The following is a 17,292-nucleotide window of genomic DNA, read 5'->3' as shown; positions in this document are numbered from 1 at the left end:
ACCTTTTAAACATCAGTGTTAAGAATAAAACTTTTCTTGGACTGTGAACATTGAATGTAGGATTAGAAAGTGTAACTTCAGTCGGAATTCCGCCTGAAATTTCTTTCTTATGAAATCTTCTTTCCAATCGGATACCTATTGGATCATAAAACTCAGGATGAATTTCTGTTATGGATTGGTGATCGTGTAATAGGAAAGATGACAAGCCAGGTTGTGAATATGATTTTTTAGTTCTAATGGCCTGTAATCTACTATGCGTTAAAGTCAAGCTTTTAGCAATTTCTCGTAAAAGGAAAGTTTCCACATATAAATCACTAAATAAATCAATGAAGAATAGATGTAAATTTCTCGAAAGAGATTTATCAATCAACGTGAATTGCTGGCAAGTTTCCAAAAATACTTTCTTTCGTTGATGATGTTTTGGATGACATAGAAGTTTTTTTAGAAAGGCTGATATTGATTGATCTTGGAATTGTAAAAGTTCTGTATTTCCTTGACACAATTTAGTTTTCCAAAATGGTAATACATCTCTCGAATGTTCCTTGATAAGGTTCTCAATATACCATAGTAATCTATCAAAAGTCTGAAAATTTAAAATACAATCCGATTTTATACAAAATGAGTGCAAGCGAAAAAGAATGCAATGATTATCTGTACAACTAATGTTACAGCACAACTAGGATTGACTTGAAATATCTTCTTTTTCACAAGAACTGGCCAGAATTATGGGATACGAGTAATTTCGAATTACATCTTGTGAACAGAAAACAAGTTATGATTGGGAACAGGCATGGGGGTTTGCTCATGATACGAATCATAGATCGAGGTATTGTTTTGGATAGTAAAATCATGCAAATGATCCGTCGTGGAATGAGGATCGACTGATATGATTCTTGAATTAGAATATCTCTCATTATCTAAGCTCTGTTGAGTTAACTTACTTGAGATAAATCAACATCATCATCATCAAAGTAGCTATCATAAATGATTTTACGGGTTTCTCTAGATTTTTCTTTTTCATCCAATATTTTCAGAAAAGGAAGGTCAAGTCATTCTTGTTTGTAAATGACCAAAGGATGTTCTATAGCTGCCTCTTTATCTTGAAAACCTAATGGTGATTCATTTGAATAATCCTCTATACTTTTTGAGATATCATTAATACTGAGGGGGGGAAATTATCATCACTAAATACATCAGGATAAGGAGAAAATTGTGATTCTGAAACAATGCATTTGAAAACATCATCATGAAAAAATTCCTGTTCATCACATTCATTGTAGACATCGGCCTTTAGATCATACCTTTGAGTGTTTGTATTTTCTGAAAGAGAATTAATTTGTTGTTCTAACCTTGGCATCTGCATTTGTTGACTTGCGATGATATTATCTAACCTTGTCTCCAAGTTGCTTTCTGGTTCCAAGGCAAGCTTTCTTTCAATGTTCTTGCTTTTGTCTTCTTACATTAGAGCAGGCATGTTTCCTAAGCTTTGGGAAGTTTCTTCATCATGAGTGATTCACACATTCAAATTCGAATTTTCATTCCTATTAGAAGAAAATAAAACAAGACTTGGACTAATTTCTGATGGATTGGACATAGGAGGCAGGGAATACTCAGTCAGATCTGAAGATTCTTCATTCATGAGTTCATTTTCAAGGTCATATTTTAGACAATCAAGATGAAATCACATATTAAAATCTCTAACAGATTCATCTTCTTTTCGTAGATATTAAATTTCATCATATACCTGATCATAATCATAGCAATAAAATTTACAAATGAAAGCCTTAACAAATTTATCCCATCTATGAATTGAGGCAACTGGGAGGGTTCTACACCATTTTCTAGCTTCCGCCGTGAATGTGAGAGTAAAATTCTGCATAAAATGCCTTCATCAATTCTTTGAACGTTTGAACTTGAAACATTTTGAATAAATTGAAGGGCATGATTAAAAGCAGAAGAATTATTCTTACCATTGAATTTTACCTGAGACAAGAGTCTTACCACTTCAGATGGAGTGTTGGAAGAGGCACGAACATGGATACAACTCAAAATGGGAAGTTTGTGAGCAGCCATCCTAATTCAAATGTTACGATTCCAAACCATTCCAACAGCCACTATGCTCAGGCCCTCCTTCTAGCGCCAAATATGTTGAAGCCCAGCAAATCGGGTCGACAACAAGGGGGATACCCGCCCGGTCCGGACCTTGGTTGGCAGCTCCTTATACCTTTGGTATAGCGGGTCCGACTGGGGAAAATGGGACCAGTTTCCCAATCTAAGGGTGTGTGTGTGTGTGTGCAGAGTTGGATGATGCTGATCTAAGAGTTCTAATATAAGCTACTTTAATCTATTTCTATGCTATTGTAATCTAATGAAAACAGCACATCTAATCTATGCTAACCCGGGATGTATTTCTTCTATTATGCGATCTAAATAGATTTCAAATAATAACTGGTAATAAAGATCATTCAGCTATCATAAGAATGGAAATCAATGAAGATGAACTACTTTGCATAAAAAGTTAGGCAAATCAGTTGTGAACAGCATATCGCATAATAAGTTATTTATATATCAAACATAAATAAATAGCTCCATCGTACAAAAGTTCCAAATGGTAACTCAAACATTCATGCAATAACATATAAACAACTAAAAATTGTATATCACTTTAAGAATATAAGCAGAAATGCTCAAGAGATAAAAGTACCATTTATGATTGGTCTTACTCATAAGCCTCAAGCAACAATGATTTATCTCTACTTGTTCTAATATCTACCAAGAGTACAGAAGTGCAACATCAGTAGCAGATATCAAATGCAAACATTAATAAACCTTGATCCATTCATTCATCAAAACCTCCTCTGAGGGTGCAGAAGTGCATGTTCTGAGGACAAGTTTTTGACAAATTTCTGGACCCTTCTCTAAATGCATAAGAAGGGTTTAAATACTACTTCCTAATTCTAATAATAGTTTATTTACAAACTTTAGTATGCAGTTTTCAAATGACCGTCCTTTTTCTAATCTAATTTTTTAAGAAAAAACAACATTCTAAATTAAGCTACTTCTGAATCTGGTCTTTAAAGTTGCATGCATTCATCATTGGTTTAAGGAGAGTCGGCTGGCTCACTTCTGCTTTGAGCTGGGCTGAGAAAATGGAATCTATGAGAGATGGCACCACTTTTTCGGCCGCATTTATGATACATTTCACAGTCATCCACTAACTATTCGGCTTCACCAAGTATGCCCAGTAACACTCCCAATTTAACCTATTTAGTGCTTGGACCACTTTTCCCTTTTCTTGCACCTTCTGCTTCCATTCTGCTTCTAGTCGTAGTTTATTTGGTAAATACCCCAGGATGGTCTCTGCGATTAAATTTTCTCTGTTCAAATTTTCATTTAAAAACAGTCGATAAGAATGCTTGCTGTCGTGGCTGTTGTTTCCGCTCCTTGTTCTGCCTCTCTGATTTGATCGTCCCACTTGTTGAAGAGCAACTCTTTATGATTCTCATTTATCCTCGGTGCGCATGCTCTTTTTCCCTCGTCTTCATCCTGCCAAGCCAAGTACTCTGTCACTCGTTTTTCAATCTGATCAGAGTCACTTCGCAAGTCGACCACTTGATTAGTGATCTTATCACTCATTTCGCAATAATGATTCCACTGTGAAATATTTTGTCCCAACACTTCTTGTTGCTGCAGTAGTTGTTCATTCAAGGCAATAAACTCTGAAATAAACTCTGTAAGTTTGGGTTCATCTCTGTGTATCTCTTGTACATCCTGCAACTATTTTCCCTTTTCGTCCAAACTTCTTTGATAACCTATTTTCATTTGCTGAAAGTCTTCCTGCAACTTTTCAAGCTGTTTGCGTGCCTCATTATTAGCACTGGCTTGTTGCAATCGTAGATGCAGTACCTGTATTTGATTTTCTTGCTCTTTCAACAAGTGTTGTACTTCTGACGCTTTTTTAATAGTCGCAGAGGCATACACCCCTGCGATCTGAGACAGTTTGGTGAGATTTTCAGTCGGATTACTGGCAGGATCTTTCCATAGGACGTCTAATTTCTCAGCATCCTGAGAAAGTGTATTTTCTAACTTCCTCTTTTTTCTTTGTCTTCTTACAACTGCCTTATGTTGGGGACTATAAAATATGTCTAGTGGGGGAATTTCTTCTACATTCAGTAGAAGCTCAGAATATGGAGCGATACGAATATGCTCCGTTTCTGTGATATTGCTGACTATGGTTGAGCCCACTTCTTGTGCTACCTGTGTATTGCTCACAGGTGTTTTGGGGTCTTTTCCTTCAAGATTGACCAGTTCATTGAAGTTTTCCCATTCCTTATCTAATTCTGTTGTGACGGGTGGTGCTTCAATGACGAGATGGGGGAGATCTCTTGGCGGGGAGGCGATAACCTGCTGTTGTGGAAATTCCATCGACTGAGTGGTGTCTTTAGTTGACTCTTCGCTCCTATCTTGGTTGTTTTCGGATCTTTTAGAATGCTCAGGCATCTATTGTCTAGTCTTAGATTTAGATCCGGAAGTGCTTGAATTCCCACTAAGGCTAACGCTTGGAGTCGGTTCTCTGGCAGGTAGTAGCAGCTTTTCTAGAGGAACACTGGCTAGTCTTCTTTCCCTGTATACCATGAATATTTTGAGGTCATCTGGAGACAATCATGATTGGGTTTCCCGCAAAATTTTCTGAGGTGAGCTTTTACTCTGAAATATATCATCAAATAAATCCTTTTTTCCAACGAACACTTTTATCTTGACTGTCATTGTGAAATCCTGGGCAACCTCATTTGGTTCAAATGGTCTTGCCGAGAATTTAAATAATTGTAGACACGTCATATTATGTACTTCGATGAATGCGCGACCTACATCGAACAATGAAAAGGCCCCACAAGCTACAGGAAACTGTGGCCATATGGCCTTCTTTTGGTCTTTTAGGTCTTTAGTTAGGCCGCCTTCTGAACAGGTTTGATATGCAATTTCTCGAGCTAGAAGTTTGTCAGGGATATACAAAGGTAGGACATGAGGAGGGACGATGCTTCCAAATACTCTAATATAGGTGAACCTTTCTTCCTCGAACCATCTTGTGATGGGGATGATATCTATCTGTGCCTCAGGTGAGCATGTCGGGGGGTATTTATCATACATCATTCTATACATGGGTAAGATAAGCCTGTGACAAATCTAGTAGAAATGTGGAATGAACTGAGAATCACATAATATCTTATGATAAACCTGGATGGGTAATGGGTCGTGAGTTGTCCATTTCCAACCCATAGCGGGAAATTTAGACACATAACAAATAGAATCCATAACATATGCGGATAGGTAAAAAGGAAGATAGATCCTTTGAGACATGGATCTTTTAGATCAGTAATTGATAATAGCCGTGAATAGGTTATCAGAAAAGATCTTGGCCCAATCTATAATAATGGCATTTGTGGCAGCATCTATTAATGGTAACCATTCAGACGAAAACTTATTGATATCTGGCGTCCCAAATAATCTACAAAGCATGGCCACAGCAAAACAATACGGTGAGGTGAGGGAACCAATGCTGTACATACCATTTTTGTCTTTCTTGAGTGGTTCATCTTTTCTGGACCAATCTTTGGTGGTCTCTGATACGTTTGGGTTCTCCGCCACAAATTTTTTAATGAATTGTGCATTGTAATTCGCCTGCGGTTCAGAAAGATGATACATGAGCTTTAAATCTTGTGCAACGAATGACCCGATGAGCCCATGTCTCTGAATCTTGAACTGTCTGTTGTTCATTTCTGCGTTGTCAAGTATCCACTTGTTCATATCCGTATATGGGAGAATTTTGGGCCTTGCTGCTATCCGATGAAGGAATGAGCACGCTAGTTCTTCTAAGGATGCTTCAGAAGAGCCCTGTGAGTCTGCGACAACGGTAACCTTCATTATTCTGGGGTTTTCTTCCTCAAGCAGTCTGTACATGCTTTCCCACGTTGATATCCCTGCGTCTCGGCTACAAGCTGTGTCTGTATATAAAGGTGCCATTTCTTTCACCTCAGAGCCCTAAGCTTTATCTTTCTTTCCCATTTCTTCCTGTGTATGGCTTGGTATCGTCCTTCGTTCTCCGTTCCTGCAGATCACAAGTGATGGAAATGACTGATCAAGAAAGGTGATGGGAGAGCCTTAAATGCAGTAGATATATCAAATATGCCACCTTACGTGAAGTAATTCTTTGCAAAAGCACGCGTCTACATTAATAGATGACAACTAATTCATTTATTATCATTAAAAGCGCATGATCTTGAGTCAGATTATGGTAAGTGGCTTTTCTTGAATAGCATGCCCGAAAGATTTGCGATGGAGTGATTTTGCGATTTGGTTCGCAATCGTCGCAGATCGCGAAATTGCATTATTGCACTATCGCGATCTCGCTCTGACTCACAAATATAACATCGCAGAGCTGATTTGGCTTAATATCGCAACCATCGCTTTATCGCAATATCGCAACATCGCAGATCACAGAAGTTTTATGCTTTCCATATTTTGTTAGCCCATTTCCTGCGATATGCGATCTTGCGATCGGTGTTATCGCAAATCGGAAAATCTTGAAGTTTTTCTTATTAGCATTACTTTATTGCGATGCAATATATTTCTTAGTACGAGAATCTTGCACATACCAGGATTATACCCAAATGGAGGTGTTTTTCTTATCATTTTATGATGCGGCTTTTTAAAGAATTTTTCCTTATCATAAACTTAGGTTTTAAAGTATTTAAAAGATCTTCCTAAGCTTATGATGGTAACCTTATTTTGAAGAAAGGGAACTCTTGCTTTTCCTATATTTTAACTAAGGGTCCCCATTCATTTAATATTTTGGACAACACTTAAAATGAAAAAGGGGGGTTGTTGCTGGCCACAACAGGTTCGTACAAACTTGGAGGTGATAGTGCTATATGCACAAGTATAAGTGAAGGTCCTACCTGTTGTCACTGTTTTTCTAGAAATACACCCTAGGCGTTCCAAGCCAAACTTCTATAGGGTTAGAAGAAGCTTAATTCTTTGATTGAAGGAGAGAAAACCTATTCTAAGAGAGAGCTACTCTACTGCAGTAACGAAGAAAACAACATGAAATGCTAAACATACACCATAACCTAACTAACCAATTAAATAGATATGCTAAGCAGAATTGCTAAATTAACACTAACCTAATGCTAATTATCTAAGTTTCAGAAGTAAAGAGAATCAAAACTACACTAAGGTGTAACAAATAAACTTAGGCTAAATCGACTTTCAATTGGAAAAAGAAATCGAAGGTTGAAATTAGTGAAAGGAGGAAACGAGGGAGCAAAAATGCATAAGAACCATTGGATCAGTCGAGTGAAAGGCAAATGAATGGCGGACATTGGATCACAGGAGGTTTCGTAGATATATGGGTGAACAGGGTTAATGAACAGTATGAAAAACTGAGGTCTTACTGTGAAGGCTTGAGAAACTAGATGGATGAACAGGATGAATGCACATGATGAATGGTGGAGATCATATCGCATGGGTTAAGTCAAGGGATGGACGAACAAGGCTAACAAAGGATATGAATGGACAAGATCTAATAACAGGGGTGAAGTCAAGAGATAGACAAACAAGGCTAACAAGAGTGATGGGCGGCTGAGATCTTATCGTGTGGGTGAAGTTAAGATATGGACAGTGGAGATCATATTGCGGGGAAAAGAGACGTGCAGAAATGAGGGAGCGAGTTTCTAAGGCAGTAAGTAGTTTCTCGTGCACCCTTCAGGTTGTAAGAATTTTTTGGAAATTTCATGTGACTAGCCTTACTACATGAAACATAGCATGAGAAACCACTTTTCTCGCATGCTCTCAAGCAGATAATGTTCGTGCACTAATCCATGTGAGATTGCGCGATAGCCATTGGATCAAGCGGGGCTGATCAATGGTGGAGATCAGCCAAGCTAGTTTGTGATCAGGTGAAGAGACATGCATCGAATCAGGCAAGGCAGATCGACAATGGGGGTTTAAAGTGCATAAAGGTGTGTAGGTGATGCGATGGCCATTGGATCAAGTGAGGCAAATCGACGGTGCAAACTTAAAGTTCATAAAGTGAGTGGTGGACTCAATGCAAGGCAGTAGTTGGAGAAAATAGTGAATCAGATGTTGATTTTGAAGGTTTTTTGGTGATCAGAAGATGATGAAGCGATGCATGAGGAACATGATGGAGGCAGTTTCAAATGAAAAATACAAAGAGAACCAGTGCGGGTGAACAAACAACTACTTTAAACAACGAACTCCATAGCCCATGCGAGAACCAGAGACTTGTGTTTTTGGGGTTCCTGAAGGGTCTCTGTCTCAATTCATGGTCCTAGAGGGAGGAGATGAGGCCGAGACACCTGCACACAACCTGATAGTAATCTTTTCCTCTAACTAACCTGTGAATAAAAAAAACACAAATGGAAGTAAACTTAAAGCCAATTGATGAGCCTCATAAATGGGTAATTATATGGGCTCATTTTACCTCCTAACCTAGTCAAATCAACCATTCTATTAGCTTATTGTATGATTTTCTGATTATATTTATGCTTATGGAGTGAGTTGAGTTAGTTATGATGCCATGTGGTCTAACATGTGTTTAATGCAGATTATTGATGATTTTTGAGGTCAAATTCAAGGATCCAGTGGACAAATGGAAACAATAACTCGAAGTGGACAAAGGAGAGGACTTATAGGAGGGAATACCCTTCATTTATTACTCCTCACTTCGAATTCCCCTTCATTCAGCTCGAAGTACAAGCAGCCAAATCATGCACTAGAAGGCAACCGAGCAAGTGGAGGATGACTGATGATTATGTCGAGTTTTTGGAGCCAAGCCTCCCTGATTTTAAGGAAGCTATTGGTAGCTTCATTTGTATAAGTAGAGAGGCCTAGGGCCTCACTAGGGTCAGATTTTTTTTGGATTTTTGCTTATGTAAACTCTGCTCAACTTCGAGCTTATTATTTTGTCACAGTTTCACGTAATCTTGATATTGTTCTGGAAATAAAGATGGAATCCTTTTTGAGTTAGGACTGAGTTACCTTAGAGGGCTAAAGCTCTTGGGTTAGGGCCCAACCCAAGAAACCAAGCTCCTCTTAAATTGTATTTATATGTTTATTTCAGTTTTTAGATTAGGTTGTTGTTAGATGTATTTCTTTTATGGTTAAGAATAGGTTGGTTTTGATGATTTAGTAGTTTTCTTCCATTTGTGATCTCTATAGTAGGTTAAGCAGTAATAAAAATAAGATTCAAAAGGGTAGCAATAGTGCCTTGGTGTTGTTGGGAAAAGTATCCAATTCGGAATGCCCCTATCCCACTCTAAGAGGTGATAGTGCCTGTTGGAGAGGCAAATCCCCTCTATGGATAGAGGCGATCCCTACTAGCCCAGAGTGGGTCTAGCAACAATCAGTCAATGCTACTATGCAAGTCCCTAATTGCAATTAAACAAGAGGTAAAGAACACCTACTTGGATTCCAGCGCTGTTGTTTGGTGAAGAGATGCCACCCTCACTCCTTCGCTCCGGCTGGTCACAATCTTCCGTGATCTCCGTGAACAGATACCTGCACACACGAATAGGAAACAAACACAAGCGTGAAATCTAATAAAAGCAACTATACATCAGTCAGAAAGGATGTAATTCACATTTAACCATTGCATAGACAAATGAGAATGGAACAATAATATTAGTCATCTATTATTAATCAAGCAGAGAAGAGTACAACCAAATGTTCTGACGTCGGTATCCTTCTCAGGAGGGGCCAGTCAGCAAGTGTCTCAAGCATTCACCTTTGGAAAAGATTCTCCCAAGACAAGAAACTCTCTCTCTCACACAAGCAACACAAAACAACCTTCCCTAAGCTATCAAGCACTTCCACACTTATCACACCAACTACTTATAGCAGCAATCTGAGCACTATAAGCTCCACACAATCCAAGCTATTCCAAACTAGCTGCTCATGGTAATGGTGGAAGTTTACATAGGAGAAGGAGCCTCCTAAAAGGGTGGAAGGATGAGCTTATCTTCAAGGGAAGTAGTTGCAAAGGGTCGAACAGACATGCCATAGAAGGGAGGCGATACTCACGAGGCCAACAACCAGGTCTGGAGTTATCTGGAAGGCTGGCTATTGGAACAAATTCGCCAAAACTGGATCAGCACCGGTGCATAACTGGTCTGGCGCGCTGACGTCGCAATGACATAATGGAAAGGGCCATGTCAGCGCGGGTAAATACAAACAGAGGCTGCGCTGGTCATGAAATTCGATCAGTGCGGGAAAGTCATGTGCTTCCGCGCTGGCAGCGCACGCGACCTGTTATGAAGCGCCAGTCATCGCAGATATTTTGGAAACAGGCGCGCTGCTAAGGAAAACTTTGGAAAAGTGGGTTTTTGGCCAGTTCATAAGGCATGAACTTGATTATTGTGAACTCCTGACACAGTAGGGTGACTGACAGGGAGATAGTGACAAATTACTGTGTAACAAATGCCCCCTAAAGCATGAAGACCGAGAGAGTGGGAGGGGCGAAATGCTTTACAACACTCGCCAAACTGGAACACCACCAGGAAGGACCGAATATCTCTGATAATCAAGTACATGCAGTCTAGGCATGGGCGCAGCCATTCGAAAGACATGCGAAAAGGTCTGTGGAATGGATGCAGCCACCCAGCTAAAGAGACCAGAATAATGATAAGGCATGGTCGCAGCCATCCATGAAGACTCAGGTATGGGCGCAGCCATCCATCAATGAGTCATGTAATGATCATCCACAAAATCGCAACCTGGACCATAACAGACAGAGATCCAGGGTCTTGCACTCCGTCCCGACCTGAACAAAGTACAAGTCCAAGCATGTGAATACATGAGCTGAAGTCGAACATGCATGAACATCGTCTGATTACCAGTCAGTGATGAAAACTATTAACAGACACGAGAGGTACCACCAATAATGACAATGGTCTTCAAGGTACTATAGGTACAATCTGCGGTGTGTGAATCAATGAGCTGGTGTCGAACACCCGCAGAATCATTCGATCAGAGGCCAATGATGAAAACCTCGCGTCGAACACGAAGAACCTGCCATTGAGGCATGCAGGCTCTAAGGCACCTGGAGGGAGTCTCTAAGTCACCTTCCCGGATAATGAGCTGAAGTCGACAGGAAGTGACCTTGATCGAAGGTGGGCCATAATGTTTCCCACATCATCGACAAAAGACAGAGGTAAAATGATTTGTGTGAGATAGCAGATGAGGTTGTATTATTGCAGAGGTCAACTTCTCTTGAACATATCGGCGGCACGACAGTGGATTTGGCAGTATTTCACATCAAATGAGCAGAGGGTATGATAATGACGGCAATGAGCAAATGAGAGGTCAAACAGGATAACCCGTACCCACGGAGGTCAATTGTGAAACAAAATGAGAAATCCCCACCCGACACGAATGCAGACCAGTGCCATGTTCAAGAGCGACATACTGCCGACGCGACAATTGCAGTTTCATTTTCCCCACCATTTCTGGCAGGTACCCCGGTTATTTTTGGATGAAAATCTTGACGGGGATAGCATATGCTTGAAGAGTGTCATTTCGACGATGCCCGATGTCATCAAGTGTTTAACGAGCCTGACAAAGGAAAAACTCGGCGTCTTTTCTTGTTTAGAGAGTCTGAAAAGATAGCGGAAAAGGAAACTCCAGGGGGGTCCTTTTTCGTAAAGTTGTGTCTCTCGAGCCCGAAAAAGTATAAAAAAATGCTCGAAAGAATCGCCCGACCATTACGATCGAGGAGTACTTTTCGTAAATAGTGCCTTCAACCTGAAAAAGTAAAAAAGCGGTCGAAAACACGTCGTTTTAGAGCCAATAACGAGTGCGAAATGACAAACACCTGGCAATCTTTTTAAGTTATACGGTCGGAAAAAGAGCTTAAAATGACCGCCTCTCGTTCCCTTTAACGAGCTGAAAGGAAGCTCGGCCATCTTTTCTTGTTTCATGTCAGAAAAGAGCTCAAAGACGACATTTTTTCGGGACCAAGTGTATTTAGGACCATTATGATTTCACCGTTTCTGAGTACCTGCACATTAAAACATGCCCACATAAATCCGTTCGACATGTCTAAAAACATAATAAAACATGCATAAAGGCATAAGATTTTGACAGAAGCGCTAAATCCATGGTAAAATCATGACAAAAACCCACATTCGTAAAATTTATAGTTAATTAAGCCATTTTACTATAAATAGAAGGGTAAATAGTCATTTTTACCATTGTTACCATATTGAGCCTTTGAGAACGTTGTGAAGCTGCGAAGTTGACGGAGGGAATTATCCCCCGTGCGGACACCATTCATTGAACGGCTTGCTCCAGGTAGGTTCCCCTTGCCATGCGCTCTGTTTTGAGTCCTTTTTTGAGCATTTTAACGGTGGGAATTAGTCGTTTGGCCAAATTTATTGAGCGTTGGTGCGCTCTCAGTCAGTGCGGATTTCCCGCGCGGGTCCGCGCTGATCGAATTAAAATTACACGTACCACCTTCCTGGTCAGCGTGGAAAACCAATGTTCTTCCACGTTGACCTGGAGAAAAAACAAATGGCTGCCATGGTCAGCACGACTGTTTTAAAAACAGTCGCGCTGACGCTGTAAAATTTTGTTTTTTAAGATTTGAACGTAAAAAACTCATTAGTCAGCACTCTAACATTTTTTAATGCTCATGCAGGACGCAATGGCCTTTCAGTGGCAAGAGAGGGCCCATGATGTCGAGGATATAGCTGCTTTTGAAGATGCGAATTGCCGAAATGCCATGCGGGCGTGCGGATTCATGAAATTCTTTCTCACTCCACGTCTGAGAGCTCAGCCTGACCTGCTTGAGTTCCTGAGCAAGGCATGGAACCCAATAGATGGCAAATTTACCATCTGAGGCCATGACATTGAGTTTGACCATATAGACATTTATTTTTTGACCGGATTGTCACGTCAGGGCGTGATGCCTATCATAGAGGGGCAACGGCCCAGCGGCGAGACACTCGACCAGCTCATGGCTCGAGTGTGTCCAGAGGCGGTAAAATTGCGAAGTGAAAAGGTGGCAATTCCCACGGTGACTGATATGGTCCTTCGTACCATACTCTTTATGGTAACCCGGGCATCGGGGAGCTTGGCCAACCATGAGGCCTCGAAGACCCATCTATTGCTTGCTCTCGAGTGCTTACAACCTACTGTGTTCAACTGGGCAATGGCGGTGACAAACAGCATGAAGAGGCAACTTAGCAACTGTCGTCGTGGGGAGACGAAACAGTTTGGCTACGGGTCGCTCTTACTCCCACTCATTCTGGAGCGGGTGCCAGCCATGCGGCTACAGACCATGGCCGTGGATCTACCCAGAGGTCCCCGGGAGACGAGGGCCACTCGATGGGCCCGTATCATGCCGCGCGGGGGTGGTGGCCACCCAGTGGCTTGGGGAGTGTACTTTCGAGAGTGGTTGGACCAGCAGGTCATTTTCGTAGAGGACTGGCCATATGCCGGTATGGACTTCCGCAATGATCCTGACATGCCACTGCCCACGGGAGAGCATTGGGATGATGGGGGTATGACACTTGATCTCTTTTTTAATTTTTTAATGTTTTTGATTTTTCATGTACATGTCTTGATGAACGTCACGTTGTGCAGATGTGGGACCTCTTAGACCCATCGGCCTCGCCCCAGAGGCTCGGAGAGAGGGGCAAGGAGCTAGAGCCCTGGCCCTAGTTCCTCCAGGGGTGGATACGTCGGAGACGGTGGCTCACAACCTTGAGGGTTTACTGGAGGGGGTGCTGGATTACCAGGGGGTCGAGGAGGTCCCTATAGAGCATCAGATCCACACAGTAGGGGTGGCACCCAGGATGCACCGCCTTTTGAGGTGGGTGGCACGAGCAGTTGTATGCTACAGGGAGCATAACCCAGCACAGTAGTCGCCTAGGCTTATTTCCACTGATGTTTTGAGAGACATATGTCTCGGATGTACTGAGGACAGTGATTCCATTTTTGACATATACACTTATTTTTGAGCGCCTTAGTGCGCCACACGATATATATGTATATACATACTGATTTTGGATGGATCTTGTTACATATGATGATGTTTTGTTTATGTTATGCAAATGTTCAGTACAAATGTAATCTTATGCATGAATTGCACAACACACGACCCATGTATTTTAATGTTTTTAATGCAAGCTTAAAAGCACACACAGCACGCATGCAAACTATGCTTGAGAAAATATCTTATTTACATATGCTTTACTCTATTATGCTTTCTATGTCTTCTTGTATGATGTTATCTATTTCGCAAATGTCTGTCTAACACATGATTCGCCAATGCATCAGTCAACGTGTTTAATCGTCTCGGAATATGTTGATATGTGATATAATCGAAATTCCTTTCTAACAATCTGACACGTAGATACAACCTTAGGATACGTTGGTCTCTGACGGAATATCGCCCGTTGAGTTGATGAACGACAAGCTGGGAGTCCAGGTTTACCATCATTGCTCGAATGCCGAGATCAACTGCTTTGGCTAGTAGCTCAATTAAGGCACTGTATTCGGCAACATTGTTAGTGGTATGATCGAGGCAGAATCCTTGAAGATCTAGCAACTCTCCGTGAGGATCATAGATTGCCCACGCCGCAGAGGACAAATTGCAAGTACTACGGCAGGCGCCATCAGCGAAACCAACATAAGGCACACTAGACATCTGCACAAGAAGGAGAAAACACAATAAGAGGCAAACACGCCTTCAGACTAAAGAAAAACATGAAGTCATGCACGCAAAACACACTAAACACGCGTATGTACAAACTGAGTGCACGAAGTCATGCATAATATTTCTTCAAATACAGCCCGTTGCGGGGCTTGTCAAGAGGATTTCCTTCGTAATCAATCAACTCATATGCGCCCTTTTGTAAAAATCTTTTCACGATATAGGGACCTAACCACATGGATTCGAGTTTTCCTGCCCCCAGCTTAACTTTAGCTTGATCGTAGAGCACTACTAGATCTCCCTCAACGAAGGAACGAGGATGAATATTCTGGTCAAAGTGAGCCTTGACTCTCTTATTTTGCGCTTCAATAGCCAGAGAAGCTAAACGACAAGTCTCGTCTAACCGTTCTAGGTAAAGAAGCCGTTCCTCCATCGTAGTGCTGTTGGGAAGCAACTCGACAGCTAATTTCAACGAAGGAATCTCACACTCGACGGGAAGGGTGGCCTCCAGTCCGTAAACCAACTGAAACGGAGTGAAACCGGTGGCATCCTTCATAGAAGTCTGGTAGGCCCACAAGGCTGGGAATAGCATCAGATGCCAATTAGACTTGTGCGTATTGACGGTGCGTTGAAGCATAGTGATCAAAACGTTTTTCACGGCCTCGACTTGACCGTTAGATTGTGGATAGTACGGTGTCAAACTATCTTGACGCAAACCTAGTTGGGTTGTTAGTTCCGTCATCATGTGATTACGGAAATGCTTTCTGTGATCCGAGACGATAGCCTGAGGGACTCCGAAACAAGTAATGACATGATTGAATAAAAACTGCGCCGCTGTGTAACCGTCTTCGTTCAATGTAGGCATCGCTTCGACCCACTTGGTGAAATAATCCACGGCAACGATGATGTACCCATGCCCCCCGGCCGAACGAGGGTTACAGGACGTATAATCGATGCCCCATTTGGCAAATGGACCTACGGTGACAACAGGGTGTAGTGGTGCAGGGGGAGCACGCATTTTCCGGTGGTATACTTGGCATTCATGGCATGCGCGAACGGCAAGAATGCAGTCTTTGAAAATAGAAGGCCAAAAGTAACCAGCACGGAGAATTTTCTGGGCGGTAGCATATACGGACATGTGACCGCCACAAGCACCAGAGTGGCAGTCATTTAACACCTTCTCAGCTTCCTCGAGAGTCAAACATCGGCGGAGAATAGAATCAACACCGAGGCGGTACAGGGTATCACCCAAAATGCGATAGGGTTGAGCTTGGTGACGAATTCGCCGTCGAGCATCTTTCGATACATTTGGACGGAAGGAAGACGTCTGCAAGTATACGATAATGTCCCCGTACCACGGGTCGAGGGTGCTAATGAGAAACAAGGTTTCATCCGGGATATGCTCCTCTGAACGAGATGGTGCAGAGTGAGATGGTAAGGAACAGAGCAGTTCAGCAAAGACCAGAGATTTCTTAGACTTGGCCGCAGTGAACTCCAAGTCGAACTCTTGGAGGATTACAATCCACTTCGAGTATTTGCCCCCCAACAGTTGACGCGACAAAATGTAGGTCATGGGGTTGCAGTCAGAGATCACGGTCGTTGTGCGCAACAGGATATAATGCCGGAATCGTTGGACGGCGCAGACAGCTGCCAATGCCAACTTCTCGACATGTGCGTAGCGAATTTCCGTATCTAGAAGGTTGCGACTAAGATAATAGATAACGTGCTCGGTGCTGGCATCATTATCTTGCACTAGAACCATGCCGATGGTGGTGTCAGCGGCAACTAAATAGAGAGTGTAATCACGGTGATAGTTCGGAGGTCTTAAGAGCGGAGCTGAGACAAGAAGGTCTTTAAGGCGCTCGAAAGATTCCTGGGTGATAGCATCCCAACGAAAGGGTGTGTCTCGCTTTAATAACCGTGTGAAACCCTTAGCCACCTCGGCATAATTCAGAATGAATCGTCTGAGAAAATTAGCTTTACCCTGCAAGCTCTGCAATTGCTGCAAAGAGGTAGGAGGAGGAAGATTCAAAATGGCCTCGACTTTGAGGGGATCTAGGCGGATGCCTTCCCGGGAGACGATGAACCCAAGTAGTCGGCCAGATTCTACGCAGAAGACACAGTTGTGCGGATTGAGTCGAATAAGGTAGTGTCGACAGCGGAGAAAAATTTCGTGTAGATGAGATGGATGGTCTTGACGCTTAGCTGAATGAGCTGGGAGGTCATCCAGGTAAGGCTGTACGATGTGTCAAATATCATGAAAAGCATATGACATCGCACGCTGGAAGGTGGCACCAGCATTTTTGAGACCGAAAGGGAGCTTCTTATAAGCGAAGGTGCCCCAAGGACAAATGAAAGTTGTCTTATGCTGGTCGGCAGGAGCTATGTTGATCTGGTTATAACCAGAGAAGCCGTCCATAAACGAATAAATCTCACTTCCTGCGTAGTCATCAATAAGCTGATCAATGAAAGGTGTAGGAAAGTTATCTTCTGGACAGGCACGATTGATGTCGCGGTAGTCAACACAGACCCGGATAGTGCCCTGGTTTTTATTCACAGCG

This window comes from Pinus tabuliformis, chromosome X (assembly GCF_031772625.1).
Source record: "Pinus tabuliformis cultivar Carrire ecotype Pingquan chromosome X, CPIR1, whole genome shotgun sequence".
Classification (NCBI taxonomy): Eukaryota; Viridiplantae; Streptophyta; class Pinopsida; order Pinales; family Pinaceae; genus Pinus; species Pinus tabuliformis.
The sequence above is the reverse complement of the archived record's forward strand: the minus strand, read 5'-3'. Positions refer to the sequence as shown.